This window comes from Heterodontus francisci, chromosome 42 (assembly GCF_036365525.1).
Source record: "Heterodontus francisci isolate sHetFra1 chromosome 42, sHetFra1.hap1, whole genome shotgun sequence".
In the NCBI taxonomy this organism is placed as follows: Eukaryota; Metazoa; Chordata; class Chondrichthyes; order Heterodontiformes; family Heterodontidae; genus Heterodontus; species Heterodontus francisci.
This window is the reverse complement of record NC_090412.1, coordinates 2,738,088-2,763,068: the sequence shown is the minus strand read 5'-3', so window position 1 is coordinate 2,763,068 and position 24,981 is coordinate 2,738,088. Positions and strand designations below refer to the sequence as shown.

The 24,981-nt window shown below is 42.3% G+C and overlaps 1 protein-coding gene and 1 long non-coding RNA gene across 9 annotated transcripts in view; one reads left to right on the top strand and one right to left on the bottom strand.

Annotated features, from left to right (window-relative positions):
- LOC137355388 (serine-rich coiled-coil domain-containing protein 2-like) overlaps window positions 1-24,981 on the top strand; it is a 636,521-nt gene that overhangs the window by 269,753 nt on the left and 341,787 nt on the right. The gene's annotated exons all lie outside the window — the stretch shown is intronic.
- Window positions 1,943-24,981, bottom strand: part of LOC137355390 (uncharacterized) — a 74,036-nt gene continuing 50,997 nt past the window's right edge. The window contains exons 3-5 of the long non-coding RNA XR_010970917.1: window positions 23,463-23,553; window positions 9,047-9,185; window positions 1,943-2,619 (exon numbers count right to left, since the gene is read on the bottom strand). This is a non-coding gene — a long non-coding RNA (uncharacterized lncRNA). The remainder of the gene's footprint in view (window positions 2,620-9,046; window positions 9,186-23,462; window positions 23,554-24,981) is intronic.

Below are 24,981 nucleotides of genomic sequence, written 5' to 3'. Positions count from 1 at the left end.
GATGGTGGGTATTAACTGGGGATTCACTTGTGCCCCTATGCATAAACACAGACTGAAACTGTGACAGTAGGGCTAGGAGGTGATTGCATGTAATGTGTAACTCTAAATAAATGTTTATAAAAGTGTGTAAATATTGGCTCCAGTTCTAGCCTTCCCCAGCTGGCTTTCTGGAATATAACACAGCTCTAAAATAAAACCATCTTGCCAGTTGCCATAGCAGTCAATCACTTAACTTGTTGTGACTGCTCTTTGTAAAGAGCAATTAAAAAATAATTTTAACTGCTCCATGTTCTCCCGAAAGCCCTGTATCTTTGTTTCAAGAATGTATCCAAATTTCCCTTAAAAGATGCACTGGTCATTGCCACAGCTACTCGCCATGGTAAAGTACTCTATTCTGCAATTGTTTGTGGAATGAAATTTCTCTTCCTTCTCTCAGTTTTAAATTGATGATTCTTCAACACTGACTTCCCAACTAGAGGAATTTTGTTCCTTATTCTCTCTATCAAATCCCTTCATAATTTCAAAAAATCTCTCAAATCTTTTAGCCTTCTCTGCTCCTGTAGAAATAGTTCTAATATTCCAAGTTACAGATCTCTTATTGGCACAAAATGGCCATCAGGCCAAGGTATGAAAGCATTATGTGCAAAGCCCCACCCCTCTGACCAAATAATGTTGATTAAACACCTTGGGGACATATCCTAGCCACAGACTGTAACGTACAGCCTCCATCCAGAGGTAAGAAAGTACCGAGCTGTCTGGGCCTCCAGTTTGAAAACGTGCAAGACTAGTTCCTCCTCACCAACGTAGTGGGCGGGATAAGCTGATTGCAGACAGACAACGGAAGCATTTGCTGTGCTAGAGAAGCGACGCCCCACAAAAAGTATGATAACTGCTGTGCATATGCCTTTCTTGTCCTAAGTGGACCTCTACATCTGTGGTTCCACGGATTCTGAATCATGTAAAATTACTGTACATGATTTCAGGGTACTTGCAGGATAATTGGGGTGGGAGGTAGAACATTTTACCAGTTTGATTCAGGAAATTGAGATTGAGTTAAATTGTTGGAGCAGAGCACTGGGATTTTACCTCTGCATTTGACCCGTGTAAGCAAAAGTGGAAATGTTGATCCATTGCAAGTGCAGCTCACCTTGCTCAGCTTAGCTTGCACCTTAGCTTTCTTCAGCTATAAAAAGCAGTTTGCATCATTAATCCAGCTGTAATGGGACCTTAGTTATTTACCATGATGAAGGGATATTCTGGGGTGGTGATCCAGTTTTATTTATTTATTTATTTAGAGATACAGCACTGAAACAGGCCCTTCGGCCCACCGAATCTGTGCCGACCAACAACCACCCATTTATACTAACCCTACAGTAATCCCATATTCCCGCTCACCTCCCTACACGAGGGGCAATTTACAACCACCAATTTACCCATCACCTGCAAGTGTTTGGATGCGGGAGGAAACCGGAGCACCCAGCGAAAACCCTCGCAGACACGGGGAGAACTTGCAAACTCCACACAGGCAGTACCCAGAATCGAACCCTGGTCCCTGGAGCTGTGAGGCTGCAGTGCTAACCACTGCGCCACTGTGCCGCCCATTTTAGCACCATTACTGTCCATTGTTCTGTAACAGTTGGCACTATTCATTTATTTGCTGATTACTTTCTCCTGTAGAAAGGGGGAGAATACTTTGAATTAAAAGTCTCCACCATGGGTGTTCCTTCCCCTTTACCCTGGAGTGACCAGCACTGATTAAATTTTATACGTATTGTAGTTAGAATGAAGGGCACCTACCAATGCAAGACGTTTTGCACAGTATTTTCTAATTGCCATAATTTTTCTATTAACTTCTTGTTCTTAGACCCTTAAGGGGATCTATCACTGGAGTATACAAACCACACATCAGATGATAATGAGAATTCACCTATTTATTTTTTCCCAAACATTGATGTTGTCTGTCATTAATTACAGTAGTTTAACTATGAGGTAATACAGCTTTAAGAATCAGATTCATCACATGGGTGCTCTTCGGGTGCAGATGTTTGTTTTGAGATTGATGTATACTTCTATTCCAAATATAGGATAGATGACTATTTTTCATAAAATATATTACCATCTTGTGAGAGGCAGTTTAATACTGTGCAGTAAGCATTTGGCTGAAATTTTAATTTGGGTTTGTGCCTGATAAAAATGATGCACATATGTTGTGTAGGCTACATAATTGATGGTTTTGTTATCCATTCCATGTTGCTTCTGTAGTACCACAGCTTTAATCTGTGCTGAGTACTCTGTACACAAAAACCGTCTGATTTTAGTATCTATTTGGTCTACTTTAAAAGGATTTTAACTGATTTTCTTAAATCTCCCCATCTGGATATTGTATTTTAGCAGAAATAGCATCCCAATGACCCTGAAAGGAATTCACTTTCAAGTTTTCATTATCTGCTGCTTGAAGACTTTTCATTTCTTCCTGAAATTGCATTGGCTTAACCTGTTAAGAGCTGAAACTGCTGCTCACGAAGAGAGTGGGGTTAGACTAAACAGTCATGGAGAAAAACAGCAGCATAGACTCGATGGACTGATTGGCCTCTTTCTGTGCTGTAACATCCTATGATTCTGTAAGAACAAAGATGAGAGAAAAAAGAAAGACTTGCATTTATAGAGCGATTTTCATGATCATCGGATGTCTCTAAGTACTTCTGAATTGTAATCGCTGTTGTAATGTACAAAACATGGCAGCCAAGTTGCACCCAGCAAGCTCCCACAAACAGCAATGTATTAATGACCAGTTAATCTGTTTTTGTGATGTTGATTGAGGGAAAATGTTTCAACCTCAGGAATTAACTGCTCAAAATTGCATCATCTTAAGTAGAGAAATTCACTTTGCCTAAATTTTCATGAACCCTTGACAAAGGTGACGTTTCTTCAGGGTTTTTTGCATCTCTTTGGATTAATTTCTTCCTTTTCTCTTCTCTGTTAGTATGTTATTACACACAGAATTTAAAACAAAAAAATCCCCATTTGGTCCATCAAGCTTGTCCCATCCAGACATGCTCAATCTTCCTCTCTGCCCCCTTCGCTCCATCACAGTGTCCTAAGAAAGGCAGAAAGAACCTCAAGCCAATTTGAGAAAGGGGGAAATTCTTTCCTTACCTCTGAAGGCAGTTAATCTTCAACTGCCATCTCTCACTTATGATGTGCCACCTTGTCAGGAATACATCAAGCTGTCCTTTATGGACTGCAGTGAACCCATACTTACCACACATTTTGGAATTTTTTTCCAGGGGCCAATAACTCTCTGCTTACAGCCACTGTTTGTATAAAGGTGTCATGCTCTTCCGCATAAAGAACAAAGAACAAAGAAAATTACAGCACAGGAACAGGCCCTTCGGCCCTCCAAGCCTACGCCGATCCAGATCCTCTATCTAAACCTGTCGCCTATTTTCTAAGGGTCTGTATCTCTTTACTTCCTGCCCATTCATGTATCTGTCTAGATACATCTTAAAAGACACTATCGTGCCCGCGTCTACCACCTCCGCTGGCAACGCGTTCCAGGCACCCACCACCCTCTACGTAAAGAACCTTCCACGCATATCCCCCCTAAACTTTACCCCTTTCACTTTGAACTCGTGTCCCCTAGTAATTGAATCCCCCACTCTGGGGGGAAAAAGCTTCTTGCTATCCAACTCTCATGATTTTGTACACCTCAATCAGGTCCCCCCTCAACCTCCATCTTTCTAATGAAAATAATCCTAATCTACTCAACCTCTCTTCATAGCTAGCGCCCTCCATACCAGGCAACATCCTGGTGAACCTCCTCTGCACCCTCTCCAAAGCATCCACATCCTTTTGGTAATGTGGTGACCAGAACTGCACGCAGTATTCCAAATGTGGCCGAACCAAAGTCCTATACAACTGTAACATGACCTGCCAACTCTTGTACTCAATACCCCGTCCGATGAAGGAAAGCATGCCGTATGCCTTCTTGACCACTCTATTGACCTGCATTGCCACCTTCAGGGAACAATGGACGTGAACACCCAAATCTCTCTGTACATCAATTTTCCCCAGGACTTTTCCATTTACTGTATAGTTCACTCTTGAATTGGATCTTCCAAAATGCATCACCTCGCATTTGCCCTGATTGAACTCCATCTGCCATTTCTCTGCCCAACTCTCCAATCTATCTATATTCTGCTGTATTCTCTGACAGTCCCCTTCACTATCTGCTACTCCACCAATCTTAGTGTCGTCTGCAAACTTGCTAATCAGACCACCTATACTTTCCTCCAAATCATTTATGTATATCACAAACAACAGTGGTCCCAGCACGGATCCCTGTGGAACACCACTGGTCACATGTCTCCATTTTGAGAAACTCCCTTCCACTGCTACTCTCTGTCTCCTGTTGCCCAGCCAGTTCTTTATCCATCTAGCTAGTACACCCTGGACCCCATGCGCCTTCACTTTCTCCATCAGCCTACCATGGGGAACCTTATCAAACGCCTTACTGAAGTCCATGTATGATATCTAAAGCCCTTCCCTCATCAATCAACTTTGTCACTTCCTCAAAGAATTCTATTAGGTTGGTAAGACATGACCTTCCCTGCACAAAACCATGTTGCCTATCACTGATAAGCCCATTTTCTTCCAAATGGGAATAGATCCTATCCCTCACTATCTTCTCCAGCAGCTTCCCTACCAGTTCCGAAGAAGGGTCACTGACCCGAAACATTAACTCTGCTTCTCTTTCCACAGATGTTGCCAGACCTGCTGAGTGATTCCAGCATTTCTTGTTTTTGTCCCTACCACTGATGTCAGGCTCACCGGTCTATAATTACCTGGATTATCCCTGCTACCCTTCTTAAACAAGGGGACAACATTAGCAATTCTCCAGTCCTCCGGGACCTCACCCGTGTTTAAGGATGCTGCAAAGATATCTGTTAAGGCCCCAGCTATTTCCTCTCTCGCTTCCCACAGTAACCTGGGATAGATCCCATCCGGACCTGGGGACTTGTCCACCTTAATGCCTTTTAGAATACCCAACACTTCCTCCCTCCTTATGCCGACTTGACCTAGAGTAATCAAACATTTGTCCCTAACCTCAACATCCGTCATGTCCCTCTCCTCGGTGAATACCGATGCAAAGTACTCGTTTAGAATCTCACCCATTTTCTCTGACTCCACGCATAACTTTCCTCCTTTGTCCTTGAGTGGGCCAATCCTTTCTCTTAAAGAACTCTCGGAATCTTTAAAAGCAACAACCTTTTGAGATTAAATTGTTCCTCATTCCACCATTTTACTTGTTGTGTTCTAAAAGGGTTCCACCCAGGAGCTCTCATTAGAACACTGGGTTTTGGGCTCAATTGGTTAATGCATCATGTGGTGTAGTAATAAGCCATAGAGATAAGGAAGGTTACAAGATCACTCACTTTCTGGGAAAAAAATTAACTAATAAACAATCTCACATATACAGATTATCTGTTTCCTGGAGCTTAAATAGAAAAGCTCTACATTTCATATGCATTATCTCCGAGTGTATGGAGTTGGAGCAGCTCCAAACAATAGTAACCTTGATTACCAAGTTGATGTAAATTTGGAATGATCATTTTGAATGACGATAGGTACAATTTAGATCCTTGAGAATTCGTCCATTAGAAAAATACTCAAATGAGATCAAATTTTTACTTGTGCTGAATTTGGAGAAATTTTATTTTTGGTTAATTAAAAGCTTTCTACGTTCCAAGATAATACACATCAAGTGTAAGACTTTCCCAGATTATCTGGTCTCAGTTCCCTGGGGTGGAACTTGAACCCCCGGCCTTCTGACTTGGAGGCACAAGTGCTACCACTGACATTGTGGTTACAAAAGACAGTGACGATATCTCTAATTTACCATGTGCAATGCCATGCAAGATCAACTGATATCCAAATAAAGATCTTCTGTCTGGTGTGCATCGGTTTCATTTTCTTACAAATACAAAACAATCTTGAAAAAGGGAAAAAGAACACGTGAGGTGAGGTTGACTGCCCTTGACACCAAGGTAGCATTTGATACTAAGGAGCCCTAGCAAAACTGGAGTCAATGGGAATCAGGGGAAAACACTCTGCTGGTTGGAGTCGTACCTAGCACAAAGGAAGATGGTTGTGGTTGTTGGAGGTCAAACATCTCAGCTCCAGGACATCACCGCAGGAGTTCCTCAGGCTGGTGTCCTAGGCCCAACCATCTTCAGCTGCTTCATCAATGACCTTCCTTCAATCATAAGGTCAGAAGTGGGGATGTTCGCTAATTGCAGAATGGTCAGCATCATTTGTGATGACTCAGATACTGAAGCAGTCCGTGTAGAAATGGAGCAAGACCTGGACAATATCCAGGCTTGGGATGATAAGTGGCAAGTAATGTTCGTGCCACACAAATGCCAGGCAATGACCATCTCCCCTTGACATTCAATGGCATTACGACTGCTGAATCCCTCACTATCAACACCCTGGGGGTTACCATTGACTTGAAACTGAACTGGAGTAGCCATATAAATACCGTGGCTACAAGAGCAGGTCAGAGGCTAGAAATCCTGTGGCGAGTAACTCACCTAACTTCCCAAAGCCTGTCCACCATCAACAAGGCATAAGTCAGGAGTTCAGGAGTGTGATGGAATACTCTCCACTTGCCTGGATGGGTGCAGCTCCAACACCATCCAGGACATAGAAACATAGGTGCAGGAGTAGGCCATTCGGCCCTTCGAGCCTGCACCGCCATTCAATACGATCATGGCCGATCATCCAAACTCGGTACCCTGTTCCACTTTCTCCCCATATCCCTTGATCCCTTTAGCCCTAAGAACTATATCTAACTCTTTCTTGAATATATTTAATGATTTGGCCTCAACTGCTTTCCGTGGTAGAGAATTCCACAGGTTCACCACTCTCTGGGTGAAGAAATCCCTCCTCATCTCAGTCCTAAATGGCTTACCCCTTATCCTTAGACTGTGAGCCCTGGTCCTGGACTTACCCGCCATCGGGAACATCCTTCCTGCATCTAATCTGTCCAGTACTGTTAGAAGTCTGTAGGTTTCTAGGAGATCCTCTCTCATTCTTCTAAACTCTAGCGAATACAAGCCTAATTGACCCAATCTCTCTCCATACGTCAGTCCTGCCATCCCAGGAATCAGTCTGGTAAACCTTCGCTGCACTCCCTCCATAGCAAGAACATCCTTCCTCAGATAAGGAGACCAAAACTGCACACAACATTCCAGATGTGGTCTCACCAAGGCCTTGTATAATTGTAGCAAGACAGCCTTGCTCCTGTACTCAAATCCTCTCGCAATGAAGGCCAACATACCATTTGCCGCCTTAACTGCCTGCTGCACCTGCATGCTTACTTTCAGCGACTGGTGCACAAGGCCACCCAGGTCTCGCTGCACCTCCCCCTTTCCCAATCTATCGCCATTCAGATAATCTGTCTTTCTGTTTTTGCCACCAAAGTGGATAACCTCACATTTATCAACATTATACTGCATCTGCCATGTATTTGCCCACTCACTCAACCGGTCCAAATCATACTGGAGCTTCTCTGCATCCTCCTCACAGCTCCCACTCCCACCCAGCTTTGTTTCGTCTGCAAACTTGGTTATATTAGATTTAATTCCCTCATCTATATCATTAATATATTGTGTGAATAGCTGGGGTCCTAGCGCTGATCCCTGCGGTACCCTACTAGTCACGGACAAATGCCAATCAAAGGGACAAAGCAGTCCGTTTGATTGGCACCCCATCCACCACCTTAAACATTCACTCCCTCCACCACCGACGCACAGTGGCAGCAGTGTGTGCCATCTGCAAGATGCACTGCAGCAAAGCACCAAGGCTTCTTAGACAGCATCTTCCAAACCCGTGACCTCTGCCACCTAGAAGGACCGAGGAAGCAGATGCATGGGAACACCACCACCTGCAAGTTCCCCTCCAAGTCACTCACCATATTGACTTGGAACTATATCTCCGTTCCTTCACTGTCGCTGGGTCAAAATCGGGAACTCCCTTCTTAACAGCACTGTGGGTGTACCTACCCCACATGGACTGCAGTGGTACAAGAAGGCCTCTCGCACCACAATTGAGCAAATAGGGATGGGCAATAAATGCTGGCCTGGCCAGCGATGCCCCATCCCCATAAATAAATTTTTAAAAAGTGTCATCTGGGTTCTGATCTGGAGCCTGAAATTTATAATTTGTTTACTGACTTCAAATTCACCCTAGAAATGTGCACAGTGCTACAATTGCTTGGATTCCCCACAGGAAGTACTTGAGCAGTGAGTATCATAACCCCTCATAATTTTGAACACATCTGTTCAATCTCCCTTTCGCCTTCTCTGCTCCAAGGAGAACAACCCCAGCTTCTCTGGTCTCTCCACATAACTGAAGTCTCTCATCCCTGGTACCATTCTAGTAAATCTCCTCTGCACCCTCTCTGAGGCCTTGATACCCTAGCTAAAATGTGATGCCTAGAATTGAACACAACAGTCCAACTTAGGCTTAGCCAGTGTTTTATTAAGGTTCTGCATTTCTCACTATGTCCTGTTTTATGTTTCCTCAGCTAGTTTAGTGGCTTGCTAAGTCCTATAAAATGGCTCATTTGTTTCACACAGATTGTAAACTGAAAATGATGTACATAGATTTTAAATTTGAAAGGTTGGAGCACAGATGACCTTAAGTTTAACCTGTCCAGTTTCTGGCAATCTGTTCTGATTGTTAATTTATTTCCTAAATGTTGGCTGATGAGCACACAAAGGCAGTCAGTAGTCTTGCAAGGTGCATTAATAACTGAAAGGTGTATCCTCTGTCTGCCAGGATGCTGCCAATACCACAGGAAATAGGTTGGTGTAATTTGGTGCCTACCAGCAAGAGCGGCATCTGTGCCAATAAAAGCAGTTGATTTTCTGAAAGTATTGCAGTTAGTCTGTCCCTTTGTACTACAGAATAGCATTCTGAGCATGTTCTATTAGTCAGGGTCTATGATAATTCAGAGCAACCATGCATATAATTAACCCACCTCCTTTTTAATGCTCCACAGAGAGAATGGAGACAGAAAGGGAAAAGCTGTGCTTTGTTCTTTCACAATTTATTAAAGCCCAGTCTCTATAGTCCTGTCTGCTTTGCATTTTCAGGTGACTGGTTTTTCTCTTGGTGATCTGCAATATACATCAAATATGTACATGATATTTAATAAGTGGATTGTGTAAAATTCATACAGTAACGTAGTACATTGTAATATAATTATACAGTTCATTTTAATTAAGCTGTCACACTGAAATATGAATGACTTTATAAATATCTTAACCCTGAGCATTGATTACATGTTTAAATTCTGACATTGACTTCTTTAAAGTAAAATGTTTTGTTTTACTTGAGATACATTTATCTGATAATCTCTATTATGGGTGATAAACATGTACCAAAGCATATTGATGCCTTGTGATGACATAACCTTCTGTTGCTGCATTTTATTTTGTAGTTGATAATGGTATTTACTGCTTTCAGTTCATCAAACCGAATGATCCGAGTTGGCTGAGGGATTAATGTTTGATGAAAAACCGAAGTCAAGAGATGACTCTGAAAATTTGCTTAATGTATTTGTCTGACATTCCTATCCTTATTTTAATGGAGGGCTGATTTGTTTTGTTTCAAGTGGTGGTAGAGGCGGGTTGCCTCACATCCTTTAAAAAGTACCTGGATGAGCACTTGGCACGTCATAACATTCATGGCTATGGGCCAAGTGCTGGCAAATGGGATTAGGTAGACAGGTCAGATGTCTTTAACGCATTGGTGCAGACTCGATGGGCCGAAGGGCCTCTTAACTATTATTCTGTGATTCTGTTTAACGTCTCTGTTAATACAGCAGAAAAAAATTTACAAATGCGTTAAACCTTGAACTGGCTGCTTGTGATAGTTCATGAGCGCCTTAATCATTTGGACACTAATATCGCAAACACAGTAAATTTGTAGCTCCCATTCCTAGAATCATTTTGTGCCAAACTCTTCATTGAAAACCTCACAAATAATTCTTAATGCAAAATTTTGAGTTTTGTTTACTTTTTTTTTCTCTGAGGGTTGTGCGACTTTGGAATTCTCTGCCTCAGAAGGTGGTGGAGGCGGGGTCATTGAATATTTTTAAGGCGGAGGTGGATAGATTCTTGTTAGACAAGGGAAACAAAGGTTATCGGAGGTAGATGGGAGTGTGGAATTCGAGACAGAAACAGATCAGCTATGATCTTATTAAATGGCGGAGCAAGCTCGACAGGCTGAGTGGCCTACTTCTGCTCCAAATTTGTATGGTCGTATGGCTTGTTGATGTATTATGTATCAGCTGGAGAATTCTGTCCAATTTTGTCTACTGCGCATTTTAGGAAGGATATCAAGACCTTGGAGAGGATGCAGAGGAGATTTACTAGAATGGTATCAGGGATGAGGGACTTCCATTATGTGGAGAGACTAGAAAAAATAGGGTTGTTCTTCGAGAAGAGAGGATTAAGGGGAGATTTAATAGAGGAGATTAAAAAATGAGGGGCTTTCATAGAGTAAATAAGGAGAAACTATTTCCACTGGCGGGAGGACAGATATTTAGGATAATTGACAAATGAACCAAGAAGGAGATTCTTAAGCAGTGAGTTGTTCTGATCTGGAATGCGCTGCCTGGTTGAGCAGATTCAGTAATGACTTTCAAAAGGGAATTGGATAAATACTTGAAAAGGAAAAATTTGTAGGGCTATAGGAAGAGAATAGGAGAGTTGGACTAATTAGATAGCTCTTTCAAAGAACCAGTACACACACGATGCATTGGATGACGACCTTCTGTGCTGTTTGAGTCCAAGTCTGTAATATAGTCTTCATTAGAACTAATTTATAATTTGTCCTTCATAGGTCACAAAGTGTGTGCCACTACTGTAATTGCTAAGTGCTATATTATTTTATTTGGCAGCTGTGTAATACCAAATCTTTTACGCAATTATCTGCTACACCGGTCTACATAAAGTCACCCATTATCTGTAAGTTTCCCTTTTAGTCAAAACTCTATAAAATGCCTTGGGAGATAAATCTGTGGCTTATATTTACATGGATAGAGATGCTTCATATTTTACAGCCTAAAAATATGTTTCATCACAATGATAAATGGACAAATGTGTCAGCGTGTTCATGATCTTATCAGAGTGACATATGTATCATCTCAGTAAGTTTTAATCATAATGTTGCAACAGTTGCAGTAACAAGTCAAATCTCTTCATGAGCCTTGAAATGGCATTGAGAACAGAGTAGTTTGCTAACAATGAACATCCACCTGATATTCTTTAGTTCATTATTTTGGTGGAGGCATTAACCTATTCAGGTGTTGGACAGCGCTGGTAGGCTGTGCAGTTTTAGTTGGTTAACTACAGCAGCACTCCTGCTTGCATTTGGAGTCCGCTAAGCTTTCTCTGTTGGCAGTGTGCACTGAGGCTTGCTGGATTGGGGAGTGAGGTGCGTCCCTATGGGGAGAATGTGCGCTCCAAATTGATAGAAACTCTAACCTTTGTGAATTTCTTGGTAGTTTAGTTTGGAGACTGTTAAATATTGTGATGGGTTTCTATGCGGCTTGTACACCCAGCTCATCAAATAAAAATATACACAAGTATGAATGAGAACAGACTGAGAATAATTCACCAGTTAGGTGTTAAGATGTGTGAAAAGAAAAAAATTCACCATGGAAAATGGCCTTTTTGTTGTTACATTTTTTCCGCCTTTTCTTTGCCTTTTTTTGCATTGTAGACCGGCACCAGTCTTTTTTTCATTACTCTTCCCTCCCGCCCCACAACAAAAATGGGATTAAAAAAATGGATTCTTAAAGCTGATCCTCTCTAAGACAGGAAGGTTGAACAACCTGCCATCTGATCTTGTGTGGAGGAAAATTTCTTCTTAAGACTTGAATGCATGTGAGAGCAGCAGTGAGAAGAAGATCCCAAACAATGTAGGTGCGAGAACACAGCCCTGTTTCACGCCACTCAGGATAGGAAAGGGGTCTGATGAGGCGCCGCTATGCTGAATTGTGCCTTTCATATTGTCATGGAATGAGGTGATGATGCTTAATAGCTTTGGTGGACATCCGATCTTTGCTAGTAGTCTGAAGAGACCACGTCTGCTGACGAGGTCAAAGGCTTTGGTGAGATCAATGAAAGCAATGTAGAGGGGCATCTGTTATTCGTGGCATTTCTCCCGTAGCTGTCGAAGGGAGAACAGCATGTCAATGGTGGATCTCTGTGCTCGAAAGCCACACTGTGCCTCAGGGTAGTCATGCTCAGCCAGCTTCTGGAGCCTGTTTAAAGTGACTCGAGCGAAGACTTTCCCCACTATGCTGAGCAGGGAGATTCCACGGTAGTTGTTGCAATCACCGTGGTCACCCTTGTTCTTATAGAGGGTGATGACATTGGCATCGTGTATGTCCTGTGGTACTGCTCCCTCAGCCCAGCACAGGCAAAGCAGTTCATGGAGTGCTGAGAGTATAGCAGGCTTGGCACTCTTGATTATTTCGGGTAATGCCGTCCTTCCCAGGGGCTTTTCCACTGGCTAGAGAATCGATGGCATCACAGAGTTCCAATTTTGTTGGCTGTTCGTCCAGCTCATCCGTGACTGGCAGAGACTGGGCTGTATTGAGGGTGGTCTCAGTGCCAACATTTTCCCTGGAGTAATACTATATAATATTCATAATACCTGGGCCAACTTTTATTTCGGCACTCTTTCTTTAAGTAGTACTTAAATATTTTAAGAACTCCCCTCTTGAACAAGGCTAAAATGACCTGGTGCCCAGCACCAGCCTTGGTAACTGTTGGTCTCCCTGATGATCTTTGGGCTGCTCTGAGCACTGCTCCATGGGCACTCGCCTCCGAGGTGAGACAGCCAGCCCACTCTGTGCCGCACATGTGGTGACCACACTCAGCTCCCACCTCCCAGCTCACACCAAGCCCTCTGCTGGCTGCCGCTCACCTGGATACTGTTTGATTATTTTATGGGCCTCACGGAAAGTCTTTATGTACCCCAGGGCTTTGCAGACCTCAGTTTGAGAAGTGCTGATGTGGGGGAGCCCTGTTTCTAGGAATCCTGTGATGCTGTGCGTTGCCATGAGATGGTGAGATGTGGGTCTGTGGGCATTATCCCTGACATCACAAGTTCTCGATCTCATTAATGGGGAGATGCTGAATGGAGGCAGCTACTTGTTTGTGGGAGAAAATTCAAAACAGATTGCTCCAGGCTGCTTGTTGTGCAGCTCCAAGAGAGCTTGTTTGCAGCAGTTGCCTGCCATCTTGGTAATGGATTCTGTGTTGCGCCCTATGGGACAAAAAAAAAACTGAAATGTGATTAAAATATGTAGAACAATTTAAGGTGAGCTCTCTGTTTTATGTCCCAAAACAAAGATCTTCTACTTTCTTTTGTATGGCAGGATTTGCATTTTCACGCCCAACTTCATTGGTGCTATGCTATATAATTTCATTGTGTTGGGATTTCCACACACTTCATATCGCGCCAAAGTAAATGCAACATAATATGGTTAATGTAGAACTGGTGAATCAAAAATGGTTCTAATTGTATCAGCTCCATCTCCAACCCTCCTCTCCATCCCCAAGGGTGTGGCTCTGATGATGGATTAACATTTTGTCAGCTCACATCAAACAACTGAAGTCAACATGGGACTACATAATCATTTGCATCCTTGGAATTTATTGGAATTGCACTATAGCTATCTCTGCCAAGAGACCAATCCTTCAGGTTGGAAGTAGATGTAATGTGCTCACAGGAAGAGTATACTAGTTGCACACATGAGGGATTTGGGCTTCTCTCAAAACTGTGCGAGTCTGTATGGTCAGATAGGTACACTGCCAAGATACAGAATGTAAATGCCCATGTCGGTCCTGCTTCAAGTTTTGGAGGAAGGCGCTAAGCCTAGTTGTGCAAGACTGCTGTAATCTAATTGGCTGACTGTCGTACCCTCATTTGTGTGCTTCTTCACGTACTGTAGCAGATCAAGATAAACAGAGGATTAAGGGGAATGCCACTTTGGATAATATACAGTTCACCACATAATCATATGTCGTGATTCTTTTTGCTTTTTCAGCAACCATTTCAAGAAGTAAATCTTAGTTTTGTTTGCTAGGACTTACTATATAAGTTGCATTATGAATTAGAAGTGACATCACCACCATTCATGCAAAAAATTCTGGCTTTCAGTCTATATCTGAGTTTGAGTACGAAACCTACAGAACACCCAGGCGTCAATTGAGGTGAAGAATAGGTGAAAATCTGTGCTGTTTTGGCGAATGAATTGGACTTTTGTTCTGTGCTTGGATCACAAATTGTGACAATACAGTAGCAGTTTCTGGCCAAAGCAGCCAGCGAATCAGACGGCTACACAGAAGACTGAGCACAGGTGTAGTACACTGAAACTGACATTTGGCTCTTGCAAGTATTAGAATAAAGATCAGTCAAGGTTCAGTCTGAGCATCAGCTGTGGCTATGTTTTCCTGTATAGATATATGCTGATTCCTTCTAAATCCTGAACAAAAAAGTTATATTTCCTATGTATCATTGACACTGGTTAAATTTTTAGCTTGGAAATTTAAATGCACAATTTCCCTAAACAGGAAATAAAGTTATTTGACAACTTTAGGTGATAGCAAGTATACCTCGTGCAGCAACAAAATTCACAGGTTGAAATCTGGGAATAAATAAATATCAGAATTGAGAATCTGTAATTTGCTCCCCTGAGAGTGGATTTACCCTGCAGTTGTGAAGTTGATGTGAAGTAGTTCAGCTGTGCACATATGACAGTTTTAGTCTAAATGCTGATGGAGTGTGAGCGAAATAGACAGACGCTGCCTGAAGGAGAGATATCTGCTTTGCTCTAGAGTTAGATCTGGCCATAACTCCCATTTCATATTGCACAAATTTAGTGTTGATGTGAAGTGGAAACCACTTTTTACCAATGCTGAACTGAAGTAATTGCATCATTAATGTCTTTATTTTTGGAAGTTGATATTACTTCTGTGTCTGAGTCTTTTTATACCAATATAAAAGCAAAATACTGCAGATGCTGGAAATCTGAAATAAAAACAAGAAATGCTGGAAATATCAGCAGGTCTGGCAGCATCTGTGGAGAGAGAAGCAGAGTTAGTGTTTCAGGTCAGTGACCCTTCTTTTATGCTGCTCACCTCGTGATTAAAAGCCAACCATTGGGAGGGCAGTTTCTTACATATGCTTTTAATGTGTCATTCAACCCATCAATATTTGGTACAGCCCTGCTGTACACAAATTGGCTGCTCCACCTTTCTACAAAACAACAGTGGCTGCACTGCATGCTCTAAACTTCAGCTCATCTAAAACTCTGCTGCCTGTACCTTTATACCTACACCATGACCCACTCACTCTTCACTCTTGTCCTTGCTGACTTGTATTGGCTTCCATTCCCCAGTGCCTCTAATTTATAATTCTTATCCTTGTGTCAATCCCTTTTAGGCTGCACCTCATCCTAGCTCTGTTCATTCCTTCAACCCTGCCTCATTCCTCCAAATCTGTCTTCTTGTGCAATCTCCTTCCCATCAGCTTACCATTCACAACTGTGCCTTCAGCTATTGAGTCACCATGCTTTGGAATTCTTTACCTAAATTACTTTGGTCCATTGTCCATTTTTGTCTGTGCCTCTGTCAAGAGCTTTGGAAAACTTTTCTACATTAAAGGCACTTTATAAATGCAAAATATTTTTGCTTTGACAAAACATTTATGGCAATGACACACAAATAGATATGCATGCTGTACTGAGACAAAGGGAAATAGGGCAGAATATTTCCAGCCCCAGGAATGTGGGAGTGGAGGGGGGGCCCCAGGAAAATAACAGGGAGGCAGGTCTGGATTGCTCCTCGCAGGGAGGTTTGCTTGTGCTGTTGGGGAGGAGTTAAACTAAATTGTCCAGGGGTTGGGAACCTAAGAGGGAGTTCGGATTGGAGGGAAACCAAACTGGTAACAGGAAGTAGAGAAGTGGTAAGTGAAATTGAAAGGCAGATGAGACGAAGGCAAACATTAAGTAGGATCAGAATGAGGAATAATGTTAAAGACAAAGTTAAGGGCACTCTATCTGCGCGCAGCTTTCACAACAAGGTAGATTATTTGAAAACACAAATAGAGGTAAATGGGTATGATTTAATTGCCTTTACAGAGACATGGTTACAGGGTGACTGAGACTGGGAACTGAATATTCAGGAATATTCATCAATTAGGAGGGATAGGCACAGGGGAAAAGGAGGTGGGGTAGCGCTGTTAATAAGGGACGAGATCAGTACATTAGTGTAGAATCAGTTTGGATGGAGCTAAGAAACAACAAGGGGCAGCAAACATTGGTGGGAGTTGTTTATAGGCCATCAAACTGTAGTGGTAATGTTGGGCATGGTATAAATCAGGACATTAGAGCTGCATGTAGCATGGGCAATACATTAATTTTGGGTGACTTAAATTTACATATAGATTGGGTAAACCTAATTTGCACTAATGCTGTGGAGGATGAATTCCTGGAATGTGTACGAGGTGGGTTTCTGGAGCAGTATGTTGCTGTAAAGGAGCCATTAGGACATAGTGACCACAATATGATACAATTCTACAATAAGTTTGAAAGAGAAATAATATATTGGCCACATTTGTCAGTTCTGATGAAGGGTCACTGACCTGAAACGTTAACTCTGCTTCTCTCTCTCTCCACAGTTGTTGCCAGACCTGCTGAGTATTTCCAGCATTTTCTGTTTTTATTTCAGATTTCCAGCATCTGTAGTATTTTGCTTTTATTTATTTATTGAAAGAGATATAGTTCATTCTGAAACTGGGTCTTAAATCTGAATAAAGGAAACTATGAGGCTTTGAGGGGCATGTTGGCTAGGGTGGATTAGGAAAATACATTAAAATATTTGATGGTAGACAGGCAATAGCTAGTATTTAAAGAGGTATTACACAGTTTACAACAAATCTACATTCCTCTAAGACACAAAAACAGGAAAGGTGAATCAACTGGCTAACAAAAGAAGTTAAGGATTACATTAGGTCAAAGGAAGTGGCTTATAAGGTCACCAGAAAAAGTGGTAAGCCGAGGATTGGGAGCAATTTAGAGTCCAACAAAGGAGGACCAAGAAACTGATAAAGAAAAAGAGAGATAATAAATGTGAGCTAACTAGAAACATAAAGGCGGACTGTAAAAGGTTCTTTAGGTATGTGAAAAGGAAACGATGAGCAAAGACGAATGTGGGTCCATTGCAGGCGGAGACTGGAGAGTTTGTGGTGGAGAATGAGGAAATGGTGGATAGACTAAACAATGACTTTGTGTCTGACTTCACAGAGGAAGACACAGAAAATCTCCCAGAAATACTAGGGACCCAAGGAACTTGTAAAAATGAGGAACTGAAAGTAGTTAGTTTCAATAAAGAGGTAGTACTCGAAACATTAATTGGATTGAAAGTTGATAACTCGCCTGGACCAGATGAGCCACATCCCAGAATATTGAAGGAGGTGGCTATAGAGATAGTAGATGCATTGGTGGTTATCTTACAAAATTCTATAGATTCTGGAAGGGTTCCTGCAGACTGGAAGAGAGCAAATGTGTAACCCCACTATTTAAGAAGGGAGCGAGAAAGAAAGCGGAGAACTACAGACCTGTTAGTTTGACGTCAAGGAAAATGTTAGAATCTATTATAAAGGATGAGATAACTGGACGCTTGGAAAATAATGATGTGATTGGGTAGAGTCAACATGAATTTGTGAAAGGGAAATCATGTTTGACAAACCTGTTGCAGTTTTTTGAGGATGTTGCTTGTAGCTTAGATAAACCAGTGGATATGGTGTATTTGGATTTTCAGAAGGCTTTGCTAAGGAGGTTAGTAAACAAAACTAGTGCACATGAGATTGGGGGTAATGTACTGCAATGGATTGAGAATTGGCTAACAGCAGAGAGCAGGAATAAATGGGTCATTTTCAGGATGGCAGACTGTTAGAAGTGGGGTACCGCAAGGGTCACTGCTTGGACCGTAGCTGTTTAGAATCTATATAAATGATTTGGATATAGGGACCAATTGTAATATTTCTAAATTGGCAGATGACACAAAACTAGGAGGGAATGTAAGTTGTGAGGAGGATGCAAAGAGGCTTCAAGGGGATTTGGACAGGCTCAGCGAATGGGCAAGAACATGGCAGATGGAATATAATGTGAATAAGTGTGAAGTGATGCACTTTGGTAGAAAAAAACATAAAGGCAGAGTATTTCTTAAATGGTGAGAAGTTGGGAAGTGTTGACATCCAAAGAGACCTGGGTGTCCTTATTCATGAGTCACTAAAAGCTAGTATGCAGATGCAGCAAGCAAGTAAGAAGGAAAATGGTATGTTGGCCTTCATTAGATGGGGATTTGAGTACAGGAGTAAAGATGTATTGATTCAATTGTATAAAGCCTTGGTGAGACCACACCTGGAGTATTGTGTACAGTTTTGGTCTCCTTATCTAAGGAAGGATATACTTGCCATGGAAGGAGTGCAATGGAGGTTCACCAGACTAATCCCTGGGATGGCGGGATTGTCTTATGAGGAGAGATTGCAGAAACTGGGCATGTATTTTCTGGAGTTTTGAAGAATGAGTTGTGATCTCATTGAAACATAAAATTCTTAGAGAGTGTGACAGGGTAGATGTGCACAGGATGTTTCCTCTGGCTGGTGAGTCTAGAGGTACAAATATGTGAGCGTGAGATAGAGGTACAAATATGTAAACAGATTATGGAAAGATGTAGGAGCAACAGGGTGGTGGTGATAGGAGATTTTAATTTTCCCAACATTGACTGGGATTCACTTAGTGTTAGAGGTCTAGATGGAGCAGAATTTGTAAGGAGCATCCAGGAGGGTTTTCTAGAGCAGTATGTAAATAGTCCAACTCGGGAAGGGGCCATACTGGACCTGGTGTTGGGGAATGAGCCCGGCCAGGTGGTTGAAGTTTCAGTCGGGGACTACTTTGGGAATAGTGATCACAATTCTGTAAGTTTTAGAATACTCATGGACAAAGACGAGAGTGGTCCTAAAGGAAGAGTGCTAAATTGGGGGAAGGCCAACTATACCAAAATTCGGCAGGAGCTGGGAAATGTAGATTGGGAGCAGCTGTTTGAAGGTAAATCCACATGTGATATGTGGGAGGCTTTTAAAGAGAGGTTGATTAGCGTGCAGGAGAGACATGTTCCTGTGAAAATGAAGGATAAATATGGCAAGATTAAGGAACCATGGATGACAGGTGAAATTGTGAGACTAGCTAAGAGGAAAAAGGAAGCATACATAAGGTCTAGGCGGCTGAAACAAGACGAAGCTTTGAAAGAATATCGGGATTGTAGGCGCAATCTGAAACGAGGAATTAAGAGGGCTAAAAGGGGTCATGAAATATGTTTAGCAAACAGGGTTAAGGAAAATCCCAAAGCCTTTTATTCACATATAAGGAGCAAGAGGGTAACTAGAGAAAGGATTGGCCCACTGAAGGACAAAGGAGGAAAGTTATGCGTGGAGTCAGAGAAAATGGGTGAGATTCTAAACGAGTACTTTGCATCGGTATACACCGAGGAGAGGGACATGACGGATGTTGAGGTTAGGGAGAGATGTTTGATTACTCTAGGTCAAGTCGGCATAAGGAGGGAGGAAGTGTTGGGTATTCTAAAAGGCATTAAGGTGGACAAGTCCCCAGGTCCGGATGGGATCTATCCCAGGTTACTGAGGGAAGCGAGAGAGGAAATAGCTGGGGCCTTAACAGATATCTTTGCAGCATCCTTAAACACGGGTGAGGTCCCGGAGGACTGGAGAATTGCTAATGTTGTCCCCTTGTTCAAGAAGGGTAGCAGGGATAATCCAGGTAATTATAGACCGGTGAGCCTGACGTCAGTGGTAGGGAAGCTGCTGGAGAAGATAGTGAGGGATAGGATCTATTCCCATTTGGAAGAAAATGGGCTTATCAGTGATGGGCAACATGGTTTTGTGCAGGGAAGGTCATGTCTTACCAACTTAATAGTATTCTTTGAGGAAGTGACAAAGTTGATTGATGAGGGAAGGGCTGTAGATGTCATGTACATGGACTTCAGTAAGGCGTTTGATAAGGTTCCCCATGGTAGGCTGATGGAGAAAGTGAAGGCGCATGGGGTCCAAGGTGTACTAGCTAGATGGATAAAGAACTGGCTGGGCAACAGGAGACAGAGAGTAGCAGTGGAAGGGAGTTTCTCAAAATGGAGACGTGTGACCAGTGGTGTTCCACAGGGATCTGTGCTGGGACCACTGTTGTTTGTGATATACATAAATGATTTGGAGGAAAGTATAGGTGGTCTGATTAGCAAGTTTGCAGACGACACTAAGATTGGTGGAGTAGCAGATAGTGAAGGGGACTGTCAGAGAATACAGCAGAATATAGATAGATTGGAGAGTTGGGCAGAGAAATGGCAGATGGAGTTCAATCAGGGCAAATGCGAGGTGATGCATTTTGGAAGATCCAATTCAAGAGTGAACTATACAGTAAATGGAAAAGTCCTGGGGAAAATTGATGTACAGAGAGATTTGGGTGTTCACGTCCATTGTTCCCTGAAGGTGGCAACGCAGGTCAATAGACTGGTCAAGAAGGCATACGGCATGCTTTCCTTCATCAGACGGGGTATTGAGTACAAGAATTGGCAGGTCATGTTACAGTTGTATAGGACTTTGGTTCGGCCACATTTGGAATACTGCGTGCAGTTCTGGTCGCCACATTACCAAAAGGATGTGGATGCTTTGGAGAGAGTGCAGAGGAGGTTCACCAGGATGTTGCCTGGTATGGAGGGCGCTAGCTATGAAGAGAGGTTGAGTAGATTAGGATTATTTTCATTAGAAAGATGGAGGTTGAGGGGGGACCTGGTTGAGGTGTACAGAATCATGAGAGGTATAGACAGGTTGGATAGCAAGAAGCTTTTTCCCAGAGTGGGGGATTCAATTACTAGGGGACACGAGTTCAAAGTGAAAGGGGAAAAGTTTAGGGGGGATATGCGTGGAAAGTTCTTTACGCAGAGGGCGGTGGGTGCAGGGAACGCATTACCAGCGGAGGTGGTAGACGCGGGCACGATAGCGTCTTTTAAGATGTATCTAGACAGATACATGAATGGGCAGGAAGTAAAGAGATACAGACCCTTAGAAAATAGGCGACAGGTTTAGATAGAGGATCTGGATCGGCGTAGGCTTGGAGGGCCGAAGGGCCTGTTCCTGTGCTGTAATTTTCTTTGTTCTTTGTTCTTTAACAAGGGGACACAGTCTCAAAATAAGGGTAGGCCATTTAAGACTGAGAATAGGAGGAATTTCATTACTCACAGGGTGGTGAGTTATTGAGCATGTTCAAGACAGAAGTCGATAGATGTCTGGATACTAATGACATCAAGGGATATGGGGATGGGGGGAAAATGGCGTAGAGATACATGATCTGTCATGATCTGTTTGAATGGAAGAGCAGGCTTGATGGGCCGAATGGCCTACTATTTCCTATGCTCCTTGACGCATTCCCGCCACTGGGAGAATTCCTAGAGGCAGCAGGAAAGCAATCTGCTGCACATCGCCTAGCATTAATCTACATATTTAAGACCCCAATTAGGGGCCATCTTGAGCATTTGCTGGCCTCCCTGCAGCAGACTGAGTGGGCCATTTGAGCCAGAGGCTCTGTCCCCCAAAAACAGGGCCCCCGCTAGCAAAGGCCCCCCGCTGCAGCACCAATGCTGACATTGAAGGAGTTTCCCCTCCAATTGGAGGTGCCTGCCTGCTTGGCCCTCTTTTTAAAAAAAAAAAAGTACATTATTTTATCCCTCTGAGGGCACCTCCATTTTGAGGCATTCTCGTATTCTTCTTCCTGCTTCTGCAGTGCCCATCTCTCCCGGTGGGGCTGCCGAGGCTCTCGAGCTGTTGGCCCTGCAACTGTGCCAGCAGCATTGGGAGCCCATCCACCATTATTAAATGGATGGTGAGCACGGAGGCGACCAATTCGGAGCCCCTTCTGGGGAAAATAGCTGCCCCAGTCTGGCTCCCAGCAAGTGTGACTCGGGACCCCAATTTGGTCCTAACGTTGGGGTCACGAAGCCCACAGTAAAATCCTGCCTATAGTATTTTTGCAAAATATGTACAATTTCAGTTACATTCCACTTGCAAATTGAAAAGTAAGTAATTCCAAAATAAATAAAGTGAAACATTTAGGTCTTTTGCATTGATAATGATCCCGTTTCAAGGTTTACTTAATTTATTTCCCAAAGCTAATTTAAAAATTTCAACACAGAGCCTAGAAGGAAGAAAGAACTTATATTTATATATCACCTTTCACAACCTCAAAGTTTGAAAATGTTTTAGAGCCATTGTAGTATAGTCAGTGTTGTAATGTAGTGAGACGTGGCAGCCAATTTGAACACAAGGTCCCACAAAGAAACAATATGATAATGATCAGATCATCTGTCTTTTTAGATGTTGGAATAAATACTGGCCAGGACATGGTGGATAACCAACTTGCTCTTTGAAATAGTGCCATGGAATCTTATACATCCAGCTGAGAAGGCAGAAGGGGCCTCAGTTTAATGTCTCAGCCAAAAGATGACACCTCCTACAGTGCCACACTCCCTCACTACTGCACTGGGTTGTCAGCCTAGACTTTGTGTTCAGGTTCATGGAGTCCATTGACCTAATGCAGGTGAAAGGCTTAAATGTTCATATCATTGTGAAAAACAGAATCAAACAATAATGTCATTCTTGAGATCCACTTCCTAAAATGAGCAGTATTGGTTTTTACTTAGAAATGACCTTTTGGGGGAATGGAAACTAATAAAACTGAATTTTGTACTTTGAATGTTGCTCCTTTTTAATGTGGGTGGAATTCTGGCGATTAGATCCTCATAATGATGGTTAGTGTTTAACCGATAACAGTCAATCATTGGTGTTTGCTATTTAAAACATTAGAAAGCTGTAGTTCAGTTCACCATTTCAGATGCCTCTGAGGAGGTGCTGAAAAGCACTCAGATTGATTTCCCCTGAGTTGTGAAGGAAGAATGGAAAACTTTAGTGTTTCAGTTTTGATGTAAGGCAACTGAGAGAGGATCTCGTAGTAACTGGAGCTACTTCAAAATGGATTGTGACAGTGGGGAAAGGGGCAAAGGTTCAAACGAGCAAATGGCAAATTAAGGACATAAATTTGGTTTGAGACAACAGTGATCAGCACGTGGAATGAAGTGGTGGGTAGTTTATTATTGGCAAACCCTGGAATTAAGTAACAGCTGGATGGTAAACTGCATATTCCACTGGATTGGTTGAATGGCTTTCATCTTCTGTAGTCACCTATTGATATTGGAACAGTGAGTGAGGTGCCGAGTGTTAGGTTGTTTTTCTTTGCATCACTCCTCTCTTACCTGCGATATTCGTCTTTAGCTGGTTCTCTTCCCAGTGTGAGAATGGTCAGCCGATTGCCAGGTCACGTTAAAATCTTACTTTGGTTAATTTCTGTGGGACACATGAGAGACTGTGTTAATGCAGTTTCCCCATCCAGTCTTTTCCCTTCATTATTGGGGAGATGCCTGGCTGTATATATTGCTTTCTCACAACATCACAGTAGAATGTAAAAATAAAGATGACTTGCTGCTCCAGTGTGCGGTGGCTTGGTGTCACTCCACTTGTTTGAGTATTTATATATTTGCATTTGTTACCAGTAAACTCTGAAATGCAGTGCTGCTTTGTGATGATTTAAAGTATGTACGTTGAATTCAGATCTAGCTGGTTTGACTTTGGCTTGATGCTTGTCCCTTCTGTGGAGCCATACTTTAGTTGGAGCCAGTTTCATTGTCAGAAATTAATTGCTGGCCATCCAAAGAATTAGCAGAATGCTGAAGCAGCCTTCTGGAATGCCTTTTATTATGTACATTGTATGAATCCCACGAATGATTACCAGGCTTTTTACATCAATCAGTTCTCATAGTAAATATCAACACACAAATTAAATACTTAATAATAGGCTTTGTTATGAATGTGTAATTAAATATAGATTAAAGATCAATTAACCTGTGGGTTAGTTGGGGAGATTTGGCTGTCTTGTGTTTTGGGGCTGGCTGTTTTGAAGCAGCTGATGAATGTGGGCTCGCATGAGGCTGTCAGAATGATGAAACAACTAATGCTGAGAATAATAGATTTATCTCCTTCTACCTGGCAGATAGCAACAAGCGATGGAACTAGCCAGCTAATCACTTGCAATTGGTAGTGTGTACCCATCATGCTGATAACCAATACCGCAAGGTTAAAGGATAGTACTAAGGGCAGAACAAGAAAACACTCTGAACTTTTTTTTTAAGAAAAATGGTTCATGTGGTAGCTTATTATCTGACCATTTTATACCATTTTAGCTTTTCCTTTTATGCAAGAAAATAGGACAGAAAATAATCCATTGTGAAGATATCACTGCGAACAATTGGCTATTGTAGCTACTGTTTTACATTAGAGAGATGTATTTTTGTTTTATGTTACGTCATCTCACTTTTTAAAATTACATCAATAGTTTTCTTTCTCTTTCCTCCTATATAATCTTTCCCTTATCTTTGTTTCTCTTGCAATCTCATCACCCTCTTTTCCCTTTTATCCCATTCTTTCATTCACTTTCTTCCCTTCTCTTGCTTCTTTCTCTCCATTGGTCTTTTCTTTCTTCCCATGTCTATAGTGCCATTCTTCATTGATGTGTATAGATGTATCTAGGAGGAACAAAAAGTTGGCCAAGTACTCACAGTTGATTGAAATTTTTGTGTGCTATTTAAATAAAGCAACTCCACCCTCCCATTTCCTCCCAAATAAGAGTAAGGATTAGTATGCGAATGAAGTTGTTTTATGGCTTTGGGCTTGAATTTGACTCATGATCCTGAGGCTCCTTTCACATTACACCATTGC